The sequence below is a fragment of the Crocodylus siamensis genome, chromosome 3, assembly GCF_052110815.1.
Source record: "Crocodylus siamensis isolate JL-2025a chromosome 3, ASM5211081v1, whole genome shotgun sequence".
NCBI lineage: Eukaryota > Metazoa > Chordata > Crocodylia > Crocodylidae > Crocodylus > Crocodylus siamensis.
The window spans coordinates 87,357,743-87,377,014 of NC_143397.1; the positions used below are offsets into that span (position 1 = coordinate 87,357,743).

General features: G+C 42.4%; 1 protein-coding gene across 5 annotated transcripts in view; it reads left to right on the forward strand.

Moving 5' to 3' along the window:
- Positions 1-19,272, forward strand: part of CCDC171 (coiled-coil domain containing 171) — a 432,482-nt gene that overhangs the window by 311,778 nt on the left and 101,432 nt on the right. The window lies entirely within an intron of this gene.

The following is a 19,272-nucleotide window of genomic DNA, read 5'->3' on the forward strand; positions in this document are numbered from 1 at the left end:
GGGTGTAGGAGGGAGAAGCAAACTTCTCAAACGTATGTATCCACAGGCAGTAGCCTAGGTCATGCCCACTAATTTTCAGACCAGGACATGGATCAAAAGTAACCCTGGCAGCACTGATATATTAGTATCTTTGGACCATGAACAAGGGGCATTCCTTTATACATCTAAATGCCCAGAAGCCACAATGGTTGTTACATTCAGGAAACAACCTGAAATTGTTTAATTGCTGCTTTAACAGTCCAGAGTGCTGCTTGATAATAGTTTCTCTGACACCACAGTTTTCATCTATGAGTACATCTACACAGCCAACACAATTATTATACTTCGAGAACTTATATGGAGCTACTACAAGAAATAGTATGCCAACACTATGTAGATAATATTAGACTCTCTGGGTGTTCACATCCTAAGCATATACCACCACCACTCATTTATCCAGGCATCTGAGTGAAAGGGATCTGGCTTGAAAATGAAAGTCATAGTGGTAGGCCAAGGAAAAACTACTCATCCTTACTTTTTCATATTTCTTCTAGCTAAGGGTACTTGTCTACAAATAATGTCTCTCTTTTTTGCTACACTCTTATCTGCTGGCTGAGAACAACAACAAAAAAGCCTATCTGTAACTAGCTAAGACTTTGCTCTGTCCTTTCCAGGGTAACCTGGCCTAAATTACTGGAGACCCATAAATCTTGGATTGAAAAAAATCACCTTTGTGCTGTGTAACAGCCCTTTGAATGGCATTGACTACCAACCTATGCACCTGTACCATAGCAGGGATTCCTCTGGCTCACTTTTAAAAACTAGGTCAAGTTACAGATCCTGATCTCTCCTTTCAAAGCCTTCAGCGGTCTGGATCCTGAGTATCAAAAAGATTTCTTTGCCCTTGGGAACCTCAGATGTACAGTGGTTATGCTCCAGGGGAACAATACAACTCTCTTCCTACAAAGAAGATATTGTGTGTGCTGGAGATACGGCTTTCTTAGCAGGTATTTAGAAATTTTGAAACTCAGCCATCTAGTCTCATATACTAAGTTCACTTTTTCTTTTTTCCACTTCAACAACAACTTAACATGCTGTGGTGATGGAGTATGCTATAAGAACCTGATTAGAAACGTCTTCTCCACTTTAAGCCCTCAGACATTTTGCAAATGAGTCAAGTGACTACTTCTGGCAGACAGCAAAAACTTGCTAGCAGTAGCATAGATGGCCTGCTTAGGGAAGCAATTGGAAAAAAAACACTTGACATGACTCCCCTTAGAGTTTTGCCATCCATGATTTTGTCTAATAGCATGCCAGAGAAAAGTACCTTTTACCCCAAATCCTATATTTTCTTGTTTCTTGGACTTTTAGGTTGCTTTTTGCACTTTTGCCAGTTCAGCACAAGTTTCACTGTTAGTCAAGATACAATAATGGGAGTCCACCCCAGTGCTAGACAAGACTTTGGATCTCCTTATCAAGTCAAACCTTTAAATGTTGAGCTGCAGGTCATGCTCTTGTCTTGAGTGCTCTTAGAAGTCTAAGCATTCGGAAAGCCATGTGTCAATTAAATGCATTATCATATATAACCCCTTCATGAATAGGTCAGGGGTGTGCACTTGATTGCTTACATCTGTAGCTGATCATCCTGCTGTCCTATAGCTAAGAGTGTATCAGGTTTTCCATTTAAGCCTTTATGTTCATGCTATAATTTAAATAACTTTTTCAGAGATGGCTTTTGAAATATGTTACATTCAGGTTGTTTTGTTACTTACTCGTCTGCTCTATAGACCTCAGAGTTTCTTATCTGCTCTCACTGTTTGCACCATTTCTTTCTACTGACAGCATTTTTCTCCCATTGCTGATACTAGTTGATAATTCATATTAAGAGTTCATTCAACTTTGGCCTTCCATTTTCTCTTTGCTTGGCCACAAGATAAACTGAATTTTTGTTGAAATTGGGTTGATCTGCCATTGGCTGAAGTCTACCCATATGCATCTGATTATATATCAATGCCAGAGGGATTACAGTTAAGGAATGTTCTATTTCATAAACTTTTGTCTACTGTAGTCAGATTTCAAGGTTGGTTTGTTTAGTTGTGACATTTTTCTTTAAGGTTTACTGTAGTTTCATCTAGTAATCAGTTCTTCCACATAGTGTCACAGTGGATTGCAAACTGTCTGTAAATTTACAGGCCGCCAGTGAAAAATCAGGCTAGAAGCCACCTGTCTATAAATCCTTTTTTTTTTTTTTTTTTTTTAAGCAAAACAAAAGAGCCACCAATAAAAAAAAATCAGGCTCCAGCTGCTTTACAAAACTCACTCTTGGAAAGAAGCTGGAAGCTAGAGCTTCATTGAAGTACACAGAGAATACAGAAGCACCACCTGGTATCTGAACAGGAGTGTACCACCCTTCAGAAAGACTTCTCTTAAGGCTTTGTAGACCACCCTCCCACCCAACTATGGGCTGCTGCTGTTTCCCATCTTGTAATATTGCTGGATTTAAGGTAGGATTCTTTGAGAGTAAGGCTTGGGAAGTGGGCTGTTGAAGGCAGCATCATGAAGCATGCAGCCAGGGGTATCATGGTATGGGAGTAAGCAGGAAACAGCTGGGGTGGGAGCAGCATGGTGTATAACCATTGCCGCAGTCAAGTAGGTTTGCCAACCCAAGAACATTTTTTTACTGCAAACTTTTTACTGGCAGCCAAACTTTTTTACTTTTTTAGTGTGCTTGGTGTTAAACCCCCAAATTTGGACCCAGCTCTTCTAACTGTGGCTTGGCAGCAAAGCAAGATCTGGCAGAAAAGTTATGTTTACATTATGTAAACTATATATCAGTAGAAACATGCACCTGTAAAAATATTGGCTGTCAGTAAAAAGTTTGTAGTAAAAACATTATCAGTAAAAATACATTTTTTGGGCTTAGCAACCCTGATATCACATGATCAAGTGATATCTAACTGCACACACACTAACTGCAGTTAAAATGCAAGCAGATACATGTTCAAATAGTTCAACACATGCTAAATGCTAGGGGTGTGTGAAGCAGGCCCGATTTGATTTGGGTTCGGATTCAGCCCAAATCAGAGACAATGATTCAATTTGTTGATTCAGATCACTGTCTGTGATTTGAGTTGGCCGAATCATAGAAGTAGAGTCAGAAGGGACCTTGTAGATCTTCAAGTCTGAACCACCGCCTGGGTGGGAGAAAAACTGGACTCAAATGAGTCCAGCCAGGTAGGCGTCAAGCCTCTTCTTAAAGACCCCCAGGGTAGGAGCCAGCACCACTTCCCTTGGAAGTTGGTTCCAGCTGCTAGCCGCCCTAACTGTGAAGTAGTTCTTGCAAATGTCTAATCTAAACCTACTCTCCAATAATTTGTGTCCTTTATTCCTTGTCATGCCAGGGGGCGCTAGGGGAAACAAGGTCTCTCCCAAACCCTTCTGGTCCCCCCTAGTGAGTTTATAGACAGTCACCAGGTCCCCCCTCAGCCTTCTCTTGTGAAGGCTGAACAGGTTCAGGTCCCGCAGTCTCTCATTGTAGGGTCTGCCCTGTTGTCCCCGGATCATGCAGGTGGCCCTCCTCTGGACCCTTTCAATGTTGTCCACATCCCTTCTGAAAAGGGGCGCACAGAACTGGACGCAGTACTCCAGCTGTGGCCTGACCAGCGTTGCATAGATGGGGAGGATCACCTCCGTGGCTCTACATGAGATGCACCTGTGGATGCACGACAAGGTGCGGTTAGCCCTGCCAACTGTGACCTCACATTGTTGGCCCATGTTCATCCTGGAGTCAGTAATGATTCCAAGATCCCTTTCTGCCTCTGTGCTCTCAAGAAGGGAGTTTCCCATTCTATAAGTGTGCTGCTGGTTTCTACTGCCTAGGTGCAGCACTCTGCACTTGTCAGTATTGAAACGCATCCTGTTTATGTTAGCATATTCCTGTAACCTGTCCAGATCTTGCTGCAATCTTTCCCTCCTTACTAGCATGCTCACCTCACCCCAAATGTTGGTATCATCAGCGAATTTAAACAGGTTGCTTTTCACCCCGTCGTCCAAATCACTGATGAAGAAATTGAACAGCACAGGCCCAAGGACCGAGCCTTGGGGGACTCCACTGCCCACTTCCCCCCAGGTTGACTATGACCCATCTACCAGCACCCTCTGAGTATGACCCTTGAGCCAATGTGCAATCCATCTGACTGTGGAGGCATCAGTGCCACAGTCACCTAGTTTTTTAATGAGGATGGTGTGGGAGACGGTGTCAAAGGCCTTGCTGAAGTCTAGAAAGACTATGTCCATGGCGACACCTGCATCCATTGCCTTTGTGACCTGATCATAAAAGGCAATCAGGTTGGTCTGAAGATTCAATGCTGATTCGGAGGATCGGCAATTTGGGTATAAACACAGCTTTAGAAGTTTTTTCTATGTACCTCGAGGTACCAGCATGGCTTGTGAATGCTGTGATGCTGGGGCGCATGGAGCATTACACAGGAGTGCAGAGGGGGCCTTTCAAGTGCTTGGTGGTGAACCCAGAAGTGGACCGGAACTACTTCTGGTCCACTTCTGAGTCCACTGGAGAGCATGCTGGGGGCCTCTACACACCCCCTTGGCTTGGCAATCAGCCACAGGGAGACTCCAGGTGCCCCCCCAGACCCAGGAGGCACCAGTCGCTGAGATTGGGAGGCACAGGGGGGCCCCCCATACACTCACCAGAAGTGGACTGGAAGTCCTTCTGGTCCACTTCTGGGTCTGCTGCCAAGTGCACTGGGGAGCCTCCCATGCTCCTGTGGGATGCTTCATCCACCCCAACATCGCAGCATTCATGAGCCGCCTGCTACCTAGAGGTATGTAGTAAAAACTTTTAAAGCTGTGTCTGTCCGAATCTCCAAATAGATTCGGAAGGTTCTGATTTGATTTGGAGAGATTAAAGGGTCCTCTGATTTGATTCAGATGCAGAGATTTGGACACCAAAATTCAGTTCAATAAAAATCATGATTCAAGATTAAAGGTTCATATTTGTACTTGGAGTTAAAATGGATAATTGTAAAGGAAGATTTTACAGCACTTTTGTACGTGGTTGTAATGTGACAGAATTTATCATTTTTTAAAATAATTTTCAAAATGATTGGGAGCCAAGCCAATAACATTTAGAGTGTAAAGGTAAATTGCTTTACATCTTTTCTTAACCAGTGTTGTCATTTTTTAAAAATTTTACCCATATGGCCTATCTGCTCCCACATCTTGAGGCACTATGTGCCCCAGCCAGCCAGGGAGCGGCTAGTTGGGGTGCAGGGTGCCTCAGCACAAGAGCTGCACAGCACATGGAGATGAGATAGCAGGCAGCCCTGGACACCCATTTCTGCATTTGTCCTGGCACCCGCCACTTTGGCATGGCTTGCGGTAATCCCAATAGCAAATTTTGCCCCCACACTGTAAATTGGCAGCGCCACGCACCGATTAATGTGCAGCTTGTGCAGTTAGCAGCACCACAAACCACACAGACATGTACATCTGGATCCAGCTATAATGGGTATAACTCACTTTTATGCTAGGGAACCTGGGCCTAAAAATCCTTATTAACAAGTAGTTTGTATGGTTCTGTGTAATACAAATCTAGCACTCAGATTTTATACATAATAATAATATATGCCTTTGGATCCAAGAAATAAGGGTGTGTCTATCTACATGTGTAGTAAAGACTCAAATTTAGCTGAATCCTCAAAGGACAGATCACTATAACTTTATTGGGGCTAATCACATGCTAGAAGTTAAGCTAGTGCTTTACTGAATTTGCTCAGCACCCAGAATTAAATTGTTGGATTCTGTTTGCACAGTTTCAAGGCCAGTGCAAACCCTGATTCTAAAACATAGCAGAGGATCTTCTTATTCTTCTACTTAATAAAAAGCCAGCTATAAATTCCCAGTTATAAACTTGTAATACTTCACACTTCCCAAAACTCTAAAATGCAAGCAAATTCAAAATTTAGTTTGCAACTCTTCTGTTACCACTTGATGCCATTTGGAGGTGAATAAATGTCAAGTGACCTGATAAACTTTATTAGGACATAAGCGGGCATTATGACATGTTGACAACACCAGAGAAATCTGGGATTCAGTTTTCATTCTCAATTGACTTGGTACGTATGTTTAAGTCAGATGCTTTGTGGCGGGAGGGTAAATTTTTAAAGTCCTGACCTCAATGTGAATCATGCTACTAAAACCCTGCACAGTTGTTTTAAAATGTCAGGAGTTAATGTTATTTAAATGCAGTATTTTGTGGTTTAATTGAGTCATGCTTCGTTGTTTTTTACTGCACATTAATGCCAATGAAACACTTGATTGTTGACAGAGAGTCCTCTTCACTGAAGCATCCACTGACATATTGTGCTGCTATAGAAAAATACGTCAGGAGAGGAACTGGTCTTACTCATTGTATTCATTTATGCTTTGTAAAGAAATACAACTTAAATCTTTAGTCTCTGGGTTTTTAGATTACCTTTTGAGAAAGTAGTAGAGTTCATAGAGCAATGTTGTTGGGGTTTTATATATTTGAGTTCACCCAGGGACTCAGCCATAGGTGTGTTTTATACATTAACAAACAAATGTTGAAGTTTGCTGTCTGCTTGTCAGAGGATAGGTTAGATAGAAGAGTATTTTCTTGTAGCTTTGGTAACTTGCTTTAGGGCATGCCTGTAGCCTTTCCATTTTTTCTTTTTTAATGGACAGAAAGAATAGCTTTGGGTAATACCATATTTTCAAAAGCACCTCAGCCCCATTTTCAGAAGTGACTAAGGAGGCTGTATCCCAGCAAGTATCCTAGTGCTTGTATAAAGGTATGTGAGAAACTGCCATTTCACATTGTTTTTGTGCATGAGCAGTTGTGGAATAACAGTTCAAAATCATTTGCATTCACATGGACAACTGTGATCTACTTCCCTCTACATCTGCCAGTGCTTGGCAGTAATTTTGTTCAGAATACATACATGGCCTGATGCTGATTAGCCCTACTGGGATTTTGCTTATGCCACGTTCTGGGATTCTTACTGGAAGTTGCTGGAATTCTGCGATCTGGGGTCAAACTTGCAAATTCTTGTGATTCATCTCTTTCTTTTGAGAGCCAGCACCATTTTCAAATGCGTCAGCCAGCATGGAGAGAACGTTGCAATTTTATGTCAGCTGTTTGTGGCCTCACGCTAGTATTTAAATGGGGAAGTTCTATCCAGTCAACATGACCACAGAGTGGTAAATGGCATATCTCTGTCTGCTCATGGAGGTACACAGACAGATGCATCTTGGCGTGAGGCAGGTGAGCGCAAAATAGACATGGGGTAATTATTTTGAACTCACTCACTGGAATGAACTTACTTCATTTTCAGAGTGGATTCTAAAGATCCCAGTAACTAATGGCAAAATGAATTGCATCATGCAGGTTCAGTGTGAAATGTGGGGAGGGGGCAGTGAGGGGACACATATGCACCCACTCCAAGCTGGTCAATGCTACTCTACTCTGCTTAAGACCATGTCCCTGGTGCACCCACTCCCAAGTGGTCAAGTCTTATGTTTTCAGCAGCAGCCCAAAGGTCAGGAGACAGGGCCTATGTCTCTCCTAAAACTAGAATCCTAAGTTATTTAGGTGCTTTTGAAATTACTACCCTATATTTGGAAAAGATTAGGAGTCTCCTTGATGTGTTTTGACACTGAGTTTCTTAGTGGTTTCCCCACAAGCTGAAACAAAGAAACAGGGCATAGTTCTGCCAGCAAGAGCATATCAGGTTTCAAACTGTTACTTGAGCCATAGCCAGATCCATACCCCTCTTTTCCTTTGCTTCAGGGCAATAGAAATATGTGCCTGGCCTATGCTGGGTACAGTTTCCTTATCTTCATGTCAGGGCAGCTGTGGGAAGGGAGCAAAAGAAGATAGGGAGTAAGTGCAGTCTTCTTTTTACCAACCTGAATGGGAAGGGGATGAATGCCTGCCTCCTCCTGCAGCCCAGGTCTACACATAGACATGTGGTGTAAGTAGCTTGTGGAGTTGAGTGGGAACAAGAGGTAGCTTGCAGCTGAGATTTGTATGAATAGCTAGGCTAACAAGGGAATGTACCAGTGCTTAGAGTCAAGATGCTGGAAGTCTGTCAACCAATTGCATTAATGTCTCTTTGTGTGACCTTGGGCAAGTCACTTTTCAAACTAAAATGGGGACAAAAAATACCTCCTCTTTATGAAGGTCTTTCAAGATGTTTGAAAGAGAATGACTATGAAAGTATTGTCCTGACTGCCCACCAGGGGTGTGCAAAGTGGTCACTATTTGATTCGGATGTGGATTTGGCCCGAATCAGGCACATTTGGCCCGAATCAGCAATTTGATTAGGTGATTTGGATCACTGTCCCTGATTCAATTAAGCTGAATCCGAATCTGAAGATTTGATGCTGATTCAGAGAATCCGTGATTCGGACATAAACACAGCTTTAAAAGTATTTTCTATGTACCTTGAGGTAGCAGGCGTGGCTCATAATCGCTGCAATGCTGGAGCACGTGGAGCATCCCACAAGAGTGCTGGGGGGCCTGCCACATGCTCAGCAGCAAAGCCGGAAGTAGATCGGAAGTCCACTTCCAGGTCTGCTGGGGAGCATGCTGGGGGGCTCCCCAGGGCCCCCTCCAGCTGGGTGATTGGCTACAGGGGGACCCCGGGTGCCCCCCCAGGCTCAGGAGCCACCAGTCACCGAGCTGAGAAGTGCTTCTGGTCCACTTCTGGGTCTGCTGCTGACCATACTGGGGAGCTCCCGGCACTCCTGTGGGATGCTCCATGAGCCCTAGCATCACAGCACTCGCAAGCCCCTGCTACCTCAAGGTATGTAGAAAAAACATTTAAAGCTGTATCTATGTCCAAGTCTCTGAATCTTTCTGAATCTCTCTGAATCAATTTGGAGGGTTCCAATTTGATTTGGAGAGATCAAAGGGTCCTTTGATTCAATTTGGATTCGGAGGTTCAGCCACCAAATCAGGCCGAATCTCTGTTGAATCAAATCAAGGACTGAAGCTTTGCACAGCCCTACTGCCCACACCAATGTGATTAACACATCATGAGATCTAATAAGTAGATTTTAGGAGTAAAGATAAGTTCATTTTAAGAACTCACAAGGTTTATCAAAATCTCTGAAGATAGATTAACTCCTTTTTTGAGTAGAAACCCAATGTGATCTACAAACTAATGCCTGTCATCTGGCTGCTGTGGTCTATATGTACTGCTTGTACTATGCAGAGAATAATGAAGTCTGGTGAAAAGGCTGCAGCAGTCTGAGCTAAGAGAACCAGGTTCCATCCCTGCTATTGTTCAGGGAGTGAAGTAAGACCTCTCTGTTCCTTACATGTCCCACACTACCTTAAGTATTATTTTTGCATTACAGTAGCTAGAGATGATGAAATTCCAACCAGATTATACATAAAATTCTCCCTGACTCTGAAAACTTCAGATCCATTTTCCAAAACAATATAATCCCACAAAACCCCCTTAAAGAACAATACCTGTAGACCATTCTGAAAGACATTGAATGCAAAGAACTCTATCCAGTGAGAACAGTAATTTACCCAGTTTTCTAAAGCACAAGTTTTGAGATCCTTAGATGCAAAGTATTATATTCTAAAGCTTTGTCATCACCATTATTATTTATTATTGAACACTCTGCAATCAGTGACTGCATTCCAGTGTTGTTGAAAATGCAAATGCTCTCCGCTGTGACACATTCCCCTTCACAATGGTAACTATATCAAATGTCTTTATCAAGTATTTCTGGAGTAGTTATGCCATTTGGATTTGCACTTCTGTACCTGAATGATTGGTTGATCACTCTACTAGGTAAGGTAGAGAAATCAATAAACATTACTACTGGGATATTAGATTTGCTAGGATTCCAAACAAATTGCTTAAAACCTAAGGGAGAACACCCTGACTGATCTGGTTTTAGACTGCCACTAATAGTAAATTTAAAAGGAAGTGATGAATAAGACCTTTCATGAATGACCCAGATGGATCTGTTTTGCCATAAATTAAGATCAAAAGATGCCAGTTTCCTACATAAGTAAAATTTAAATAACCATGTTAACTGATCCACTCTCCATTTATTTTGCAGTAGGAATTTGTGTGCATCTTCCTCCAGCAGTCCCTGTGGACAGTAGGTCCTGACCAGGCTACAAAAGGATAAAGGTTCATGAGCCGTGTAATGCCATTCTCTGCAAAAGAAAATTAGGTTCCTTCTACTGCCAGAGACAGCTAGTTTTACAGCGGACCAAGCAGAACTAGAAGATTCTTCGTATTTCAAGCAAAATGTTTCTGTCTCACGTACACACACAGCATGACTTCCCAAAGGGTACAGATTAAACAGTTGGGGTTATTTGAAAAAGTGTCTGAAGTTCTCCTCCTAGCCAGAAAGAATGGCACTATAAAGATTTATAATTTGAAAGGGAGGAGTTTCTTCTTTTGGTCCTGGACAAAAAGACTTAGATTCTTTTAATAACTGAAATAGCTCCTACCTCTGCCTGAGTCTGTGAGAACCTCTCAGAAAGTTCATAGTGTAGTTACAGTTCAGCGCATGAACTAGTAGAATACAAACTTATTTCTTTGAGCAGCTGCTAGTTGCCTTTGTTCATTAAAACATTTGGGCACTTGAAATCCAATTTTAGAACCAGTGATGTCATGGGTAAATCACAGGGCTCTCTTGAGGTCAGGTCAGGAAGGCAAAATGCAAATTGTAGCAGCATTAAGATGAGATCTCAGGCGTTACTCTAGACTGACACTGGCATAATTTAGACAGGAATCTGGCTCGTTGTCCTTACAAAAGTGTTGATAAAAATTTCTCCAACATTTTCATGCTCCTTTCCTTATCTTTCCTACTTTTAGCTTCCGACCCTCGTTTTCTTCCTATATTCTCCCTCCCTTTTTATCTCCATATCTTCCTTTTTCTCTTCACACCCAAACCTTTGCCTCACCTTTCACTCTTCATTTTCTTCTTTCTAAAATGAGTGTGACCTTAGAAAAGTGGAACAGAGAAAATAGCTCCGTTGAGAGTGTCTGTCCATGTGTGTAGAATTGCCTATGTCCTTGACAGAGAATAAAATAGCCTGTGAGGACTGGGACTTCACCAGAACATGTAGACATTAATCCCTAACATTTCTGTTCTCACTGACTAACTGTAAGTGATACCTTTTAATATATAGTTTTCACTTTTTTGTCCCATTTGAAACTTAAACTCACAGCTTAGTTTCAGCCACACTTCAGCCAAATTCTGCTTTGTAACTTCACCTCAAAATGGCTTTCTTCAAATATCTACCTAGCTAATGTTGTAATAAAACATGATTTGCTGAACGAATGGTCACTTCTCTAAAACCATTTCTTAGCAAAGACTAGTGGCTGATATTTTGAAGTACTTGCCTGAAAAGAGTTTGGTACTTCCCAGGTACACATTGCTACTGTACTATTGGGATATTAGATTAGAAAGAAAAAGAAAATATACCATTTGTAGGTGAATCAAATCATTCAAGAATGGAATCCTAAAAACTAGGTGAAGGTGAGAGAAAAAGTTTAGATCAATACCTTTGATTCATACATTTGACAGATGAAAAAGTGTTGCATGCAGTATGCAATAATGACAAAACCTGACAATCCAGAGTGGATGCTAGAAGTATGGCAATCAGTCTAATGATAGTTTATAAAGAGAACCCAGCTGTTTAAAAAATCCTAGTTTGACATGCATAACCAAATATAATATTCTTAAGGAAAAAAGGGAATTGAAAGAATTAGTATGTCCTAGCATTCCATAGGTCCATCTCACTAAAGTAATTATTCTTCCTGACAGAGACAAAGACTACAAATGATATGTTTAGGTTGTACTCCTGTTTTATAAAGATTACTTCATCTGTTCAGGAAGTGGCAACAATACTATATAACTCAGGTGACCATGGCTCAAATGGCAAATTACAGGCATTCAGTACTTAAATTGATAACTGCAGCAAACAAGTCACAAGCCAAACGTTTTACAAACTAATAATCAAACAAGAAGAACAAATAAATTTGCAGAACCCCAAATCCATTTGCAGCTAAATTATGCACATAAAGAGAGGCTAAATTAGCTAAATAAATGACTCAAGACTACCTTTTGACTTTGTCCTCTGTATTCAGTTTAATGTATAAAGCATAACTGAAAATATTTAACCAACAATATCTAGGCAAACACCTATACTATGTAAACATGTAATCCAGTAGGCAGACAGCTACTTCAGTCTTGACTGCTGTAATTTCAGACATTTTTGGATCTTGTTCCTTTGCTTAATGTCAGACTGGCCAAATTTGGGATCAGGAGAGTGTTTTACCTGGTGGTCAGTTTGGCATGGACTGTGATGGTGGTGGTGGTGTGTGTGTGGGGGGTGTCTTAGTATTTTCTGTAGTGGGGGAGGGCCCGTCTTCTTTGGATCTGTCAAGTATATGTTAAGATTTTAACAGGCTATTCATTGTCCTTGTAGTGAACAGTGGCCTTGCTTTATGTGTGGCAAGTTAGGGTGTTCTTGATGTTTTGGGATACTGCACCCGTGCTCATGTAATTTTAGGAATAGGTTAGATCGGGATTTTCCAGTCTGCAGCATGCATGTCACAAGTGGCATGGGCAAGCCCTGTGTGGCTTGCAGCAAAAGACAGAGCAGCAGATCAGGCAGGAGAAGGGGATCCGAATTGCATTTGGGGAGGGTGCAGGGTTAATTTGTGGCATGCTTGCCAAAAAGGTTGGCTTCCACTTGGTTATACCAAGTTATACATTTATAGGATGGCTCAGATAGGGATGACCCCACCTTGAGCAGGCATTTGGCTTGGATTACCTCTTGAGGTCCCTTCCAGCCCTATTTTTCTATTCTTTTGATTATTTGGAAACTTAACTAGCATTTAGAATTTTCCAGCTTTTAACATGTGTATGTATTTAATAAAAATGACTAATAATGTTTGTAGCAAAAGTGAGTGATTATTTTCCCCAAAGCGTACACACTGTATTTATTTGAATCCAAGATGAAGCAGCTGGGAGGCAGGCATAGGAATGGGGAGTGGCAGGGGGCTGGGGGGCAGGTGGCAGGGGGACAAGAAACGGATACAGGCATGGCAGGAAAAGGGCAGGAGTCTGGCCACCTGCTCCCCTTGCATTCCCTGCCTCCCCCACTGCTGTCCCTGCCACAGCAAAGGTTGGGGGAGACTAAATTAAGACAGCAGTCCAATAATTAGAGTCTACACATGGACAATTGTAACAGAGTTATCATTTTCCATGTCAATAACTTAATTATTGGAATGTCATGTTAAATTTGAAGTAGTCTTGAATCCAAGTAAATATGGTACATCTAAATTAAGGTTTTTTGTCTAGAAGTAGAGGGTTTATATACATTATGTCCTTTCCTTGTCAAAGTCAAGGAAGTATGAGAAGAGTGGAGATTTTTTTAAATTCTGTTTTCACATTATTGGCTAAATAGAATCTCTCTATAGTTGTTAGAAAGGCACTCCAGAAGTAAGTGGTGAAAAAGAACGGATAATTTAACACACGGATAAAAGTGGAATTTATAGAAACTGCTGATGTTCAGAAATGAAAGGGCTGATAATAGCAATTAATGATTGTGAAGTCTGCTACGCTGTTCTGTGAGACTTTAAAACCATGTCTAAAAAGGGGAGAAGATTAAAATACATATTGATTGGCTGATGGACAAAAGGTAAGGTTTAAAAGCAAAGAATTGACCAATATGTATTATATTAATTAAGTTCTTCTCATCATTGTGAATAAACAAAAGCTGATAACCTGTGTCTGTAAATTCCTGAATTGATTCCGGATTGAGTGTACTTCAAAGACATGGTGCCACATAAGTTGGAAATCATGTTCAGAAGGTTTTTTGTTGTTGGGGGTTTTTTTGGTTTTTGCAGCTGAGGGGGAAATGTAAGACACTTTGTTTTCTGCTGTACAACTTCCTCAGTTTTCTTACTAACTTAATACTTAAGTTGCAGATGCTGACAGGAGTGATGTGATAGGCTTTGAAATGGGAAGGTGTGCCAGAAAAATCCACTCACTGTTCCATGAAGATGCGTGCAGGGAAAATGCTCATGTGTAAATTTAATCAGTTGCTGGAAACCAGTTATGAAGGATGAAAATTGAACCTGTACCTGTGAAGTCAGTGTAGAGGTTCTGAGAAGCAAGGGTTCTCAAGCCAGGGCTAATAATATTTAGTACTATGAGAGAGACATGGGTGAAACTGTGGCCCTGTTGTAATCAATGGGAGTTTTGCATTTGATTTCAGTTGGATCTATACTGGTCTATACTGCGATCTGTACTGATCTATGTATCTATCATTACATCCCGATTATTAGGACCTGGAACAAACTTTATATGCCTAATATATTTCTCAGTGAGTAGGCTAAGGTACGTTACTGGGTCAGCATTTGTTTTTCAACATTTCCCTTCTAGGGATAAGTAGATGCCAATGACTTTATTATTAACAATAATAACACTAATACTTTAAGCTGTTATGTTTCCTCCTAAGCTTTTAAAAGCATTTTATAAAGTGAATAGCAATTTTAAGAGTGAGGGACTAGAGCACAAGGGAGTTTTCAATGGTTTGTCTAAGCTAAACTGTTGGTGATAGTGTGATGAAAGAATTCAGCCTGCCAGACTCCTGTATTTTGATATACATAAGGGGGTTACAAATTGCAACTCTTACTGGAGTTCCCTGCTCCAGGGCCATTTTGAGGCTATTGCCTGTAAAACTGTTTGTGATGCTGTAGAGGATAGATAACATTTCGGTAGTTCTTCAGTAGTGCTCCTGTAGCTGTATCATTTCTCCACAGAACAGGTGCAGCATAAGCAGCTTCTTCATGCCACCTCCTCTCTGAACCAGATTGTTGTAACTATTTTATATGCCACAATTTTCTTCACCCACAAGGGTTACCTCCATAGCCTTATGCATTTAACAGCAAGGGTATGTCTGTAGGATACAATAGGGCTTATGCATCCTTAGCTAGTTCAATTCAACTAGCCCATACATAACTTAAGTGAAGATAACTGTTTCTTGTGATACAGCTTAGCAACAGCATACAAGGGTCATCAACAGTTACTAATGCACCCCTCTTGTCTACTGTACAGACATTTTATAAATAGTTCTCTTTTTGTTGCTAGCAAGTCAGCTACACTGGATGCATCTACATGTGCAGTTAATGTGACTGAATAAACTCATGCAATTTGAGCTGGAGTAAACTAATCCCAACATCACCATTTACATGTATGTTTAAGCACAGTAATTTACTCTGCCATCAGATAGTAGCTGTGTTTGATGAGACTATCTGACAGTACTGTAAATTAATCTACTGAACCCTAATTGTGGCGCACGTGTAGATAGTGATGCTTTACTGTGCAGTAAACTAAAGTAAATTAGTTTACTGCACAGTAGAGTGCACGTGTAGTTGCATCCACTGTTAGATGTGCAGCACTGGCATATCTATTACAGAGGACCCATTGACTACCTGTAACTTTTAAAGCACTGACACAAACCTATCCAGTGTAGGTTTAATAGTGCTTAAAATACTGGTGATAGTGCAGATCAAGCGAAAGATTCTCTCTTGTGTGGGAGAATGGTTTGTAGGTTTTATATTAAACACTCAGCTTGCACTGTTTGTGGTAGCTGGTTCATTGTGATAGTTGGAGAAGCGCTGAGGTCCCGGAGGGGAGGGGAGCCAGGTGTCCAAGGAGAGTGGTCGCTCCTTAAGGAGATGATCCTCCAAGCCCAAAAGAAGGTAATCCCAACCAGGATCAAAGGGAGCAGGAGAGCACACAAGCCTCCATGGCTCAACAAAAGCATCCGGGAATGTCTCCTTGCTAAAAAGGAGGCTTACACCCAATGGAAAGAAGGGGTCATCACCAGGGAGGACTATTCTGTAGTTGCTCGGGGATGTAGGGGGGTAGTTAGGAAGGCCAAGGCACAGATGGAACTGGGACTAGCTTCCCAGATTAAGGACAATAAGAAGTCCTTTTTTAAATACATAAGGGGTAAAAAGAAGGTCCCGGGTAATGTGGGGCCCTTGCAGGACGTGTTGGGAAATTTGGTCATCACACCAGACGGCGAAGCTAACATGTTTAATGATTTCTTTGCCTCCGTCTTCCTAAGAAGGGACCAGAACAGCCACCTCCTTGCTGGGCCCCCCTCGGGCCCCGGGGGAGGCACACCTGGGCCACGGGTTAGCGAGGATTTAGTTAGGGAGCTTTTGGAGGGGTTGGACATATTTAAGTCAGCCGGTCCGGATGATCTCCACCCTAGAGTTCTAAAGGAATTGGCCGAAGTCATTGCAAGACCCCTGGCACGGCTTTACAAGCACTTGTGGTGCTCTGGTAAAGTACTGGAGGACTGGAAGAAGGCCAACGTGGTTCCCATCTTCAAAAAAGGCAGGAAGGAAGACCCGGGAAACTATAGGCCGGTTAGTTACCTCGATTCTAGGCAAGCTGTTTGAGAAAATTATGCTGGCACACATCCAGGAGGGGCCAGCAGGGGACTGCATGCTTAGGGGCAACCAACACGGGTTCATCAGTGGCAGGTCCTGTCAGACCAACCTGGTGGCCTTTTACGATCAGATCACCAGATCATTAGATGCAGGGGTAGCAGTGAACATAGTCTTCCTGGACTTCCAGAAGGCTTTTGACACTGTCTCTCACCCCGTTCTCATTAAGAAACTGGGGGGCTGTGGTGTAGACACCCACACAGTCAAATGGGTCGCCAACTGGCTGGTGGGCTGCACCCAGAGGGTGGTAGTGGATGGGTCCTTCTCAACCTGGAAGGACGTGGGCAGTGGGGTTCTGCAGGGCTCGGTCCTTGGGCCCACACTGTTCAACATCTTCATCAGTGATTTGGACGAGGGGGTAAAAAGCACCCTGTTCAAATTTTCTGATGACGCGAAGATGTGGGGGGATGTGGGCACACTGGAAGGATGCAACAGGCTACAATCAAACCTAGACAGGTTACAAGGGTGGGCGGACGAGAATAGGATGGGTTTCAACACAGACAAGTGCAAGGTGATGCACCTCAGGATGAACAACCGGCACCATACCTACAGGTTAGGGAACTCCCCTTTTGTCAGCACGGAGGTGGAAAAGGATCTTGGGGTCATCATTGACTCCAAGATGAACATGGGCCGGCAGTGTGGGGAGGCAGTTAGGAAGGCCAACCGTACCTTGTCATGCATCCACAGATGCATCTCGAGCAGGTCCAAAGAGGTGATCCTCCCCCTCTATGCGGCACTGGTCAGGCCGCAGCTGGAGTACTGCATCCAGTTCTGGGCGCCGCACTTCAAGAGGGATGTCGACAGCATGGAGAGGCTCCAGAGGAGGGCCATTCACATGATCAGGGTACAGCAGGGCAGGCCCTATGAGGAGAGGCTACAGGACCTGAACCTGTTCAGCCTCCACAAGAGAAGGCTGAGGGGAGATCTCGTGGCCTGTTATAAACTAGTCGGGGGGATCAGCAGGCATTGGGGGAGTCACTGTTCCCCCGAACACTGCCAGGAGTGACCAGGAATAACGGTCACAAGCTGGCAGAGGGCAGGTTTAGGTTAGATATCAGGAGGCGCGACGTCATGGTCAGGGCGGCTAGGGTCTGGAACCAACTTCCAAGAGAACTGGTGCAGGCTCCTACCCTGGGGGTTTTTAAGAGGAGGCTAGATGAACACTTTGCTGGGGTTGTTTGACCCCAGTACTCTTTCCTGCCATGGCAGGGGGTCGGACTAGATGATCTGCTCAGGTCCCTTCTGACCCTAGAAACTATGAAACTATGTGAATAGGTTGAAATACAATGTATTTTACTTCTAAACACTGGTCTCCTGGTGCTTTTTGTCTAGCTAAGTTGTAGAAAATTATTATTCCTTCTCTGTCCACCAACTTTTCAATCTCTACGTCTTGATCTATTTTGCAAGTTTCAGTGTATTCGGATAGCTTCCCATTAGGTACAACTGTCTATCTCAGCCAAGTAGTATCTTGCATATCTGACCTCTACTCTGAAACACTGACTCTCATTACCCAGACTTTTATTGTTCTACTAATGGTATGGCCAAAATGAACTGACACCCCAGCTAGTCATCTCTTGCATTCCTATCATATTTTCAGACAGCACTGCTATATCATGTACAAAGTCTCTCACTTGTTTCCCTTCCGCATCTGAAGCCCTCATTAGAGTGTTCAATTGATTTCTACAGCTGCATCACCCAGTCAATTGTAACATTGCACAGTGCAAGGTAAAAAGATGCCAGCCCCAGTTGTACTCTGGCCTCTTCCTAAGCCATTCAGGATTCCCCGCCGTTTGTTTTCATACAATGTTCAACTCTGTTTTATAGGCATCTAGTGAAGCTGATAATCTCAATAGCAAAGTTGCAGTGGTAGAGAAATCTCCATAGTGATGCTCTGTCCAAGCTCTATGGAAAATTAAAGAAACTGATTATCATGCTGCTTTCAGTACTTAGCACTGCTGAGTAACATGTGAGGATACATCAGAGAGGAGCAATGCATATAGTATGTGATCAGAACTGTATTTTTAGAGGCATGAATTCACAAATTAGCATTCCTCCCTCAAAATAAAATAGCAAAGCCTTTTTGCATAATTACTATCATAATAACCTGCATTAAATGGTTATGATCTGCCTTTCATTCACAGATTGGAACTGGACTTTCCAGTTATGAGGCTGGAGAAGATAGCCTCACCACTCTAGTGTGAAGTATATGCATAGTAGTATTCCTATTATGTACACAGGGAAATTGAGGCAGAGAGGTTGAGTGGTTTTCCCAAAGTGTTAGTCAGTGGCAAAAGTGAAAGCCCTGGTCGCCTCCTCAAGCCACTAAGCTTGCACTCACTTTTCTTTATTATAATATAATATGCTTTATACGTAATATAATAAAGCTGTCTCACTTGACAGTCTATCAGGGTACAACTGGGATTTTCAAAGATATCTAAAGATGTTAGATGCTCAAATCTTATTTCATTTCAATAGCAGTTGATTGTGTAGGTCCATTAAACTTTGCAAATCCCAGTCCCAATACCAAATGAGATTTAGAACCCCATTCTGGTAACCTTTACACATATCTCTAGTCACATTTACTTCAGTGGTACCAGTTGTATGAGCATAGGTTGCACGGTAAGGCTCTTAAAGCAGGATTGTAATGTCAGAAGAAGAATCAGATTCTCCACTCCTGTTTATCAAAGTGGGGTCATTCTCAGTGTGTCCTTCCCACCATTGCTTTACAGAGAATTTC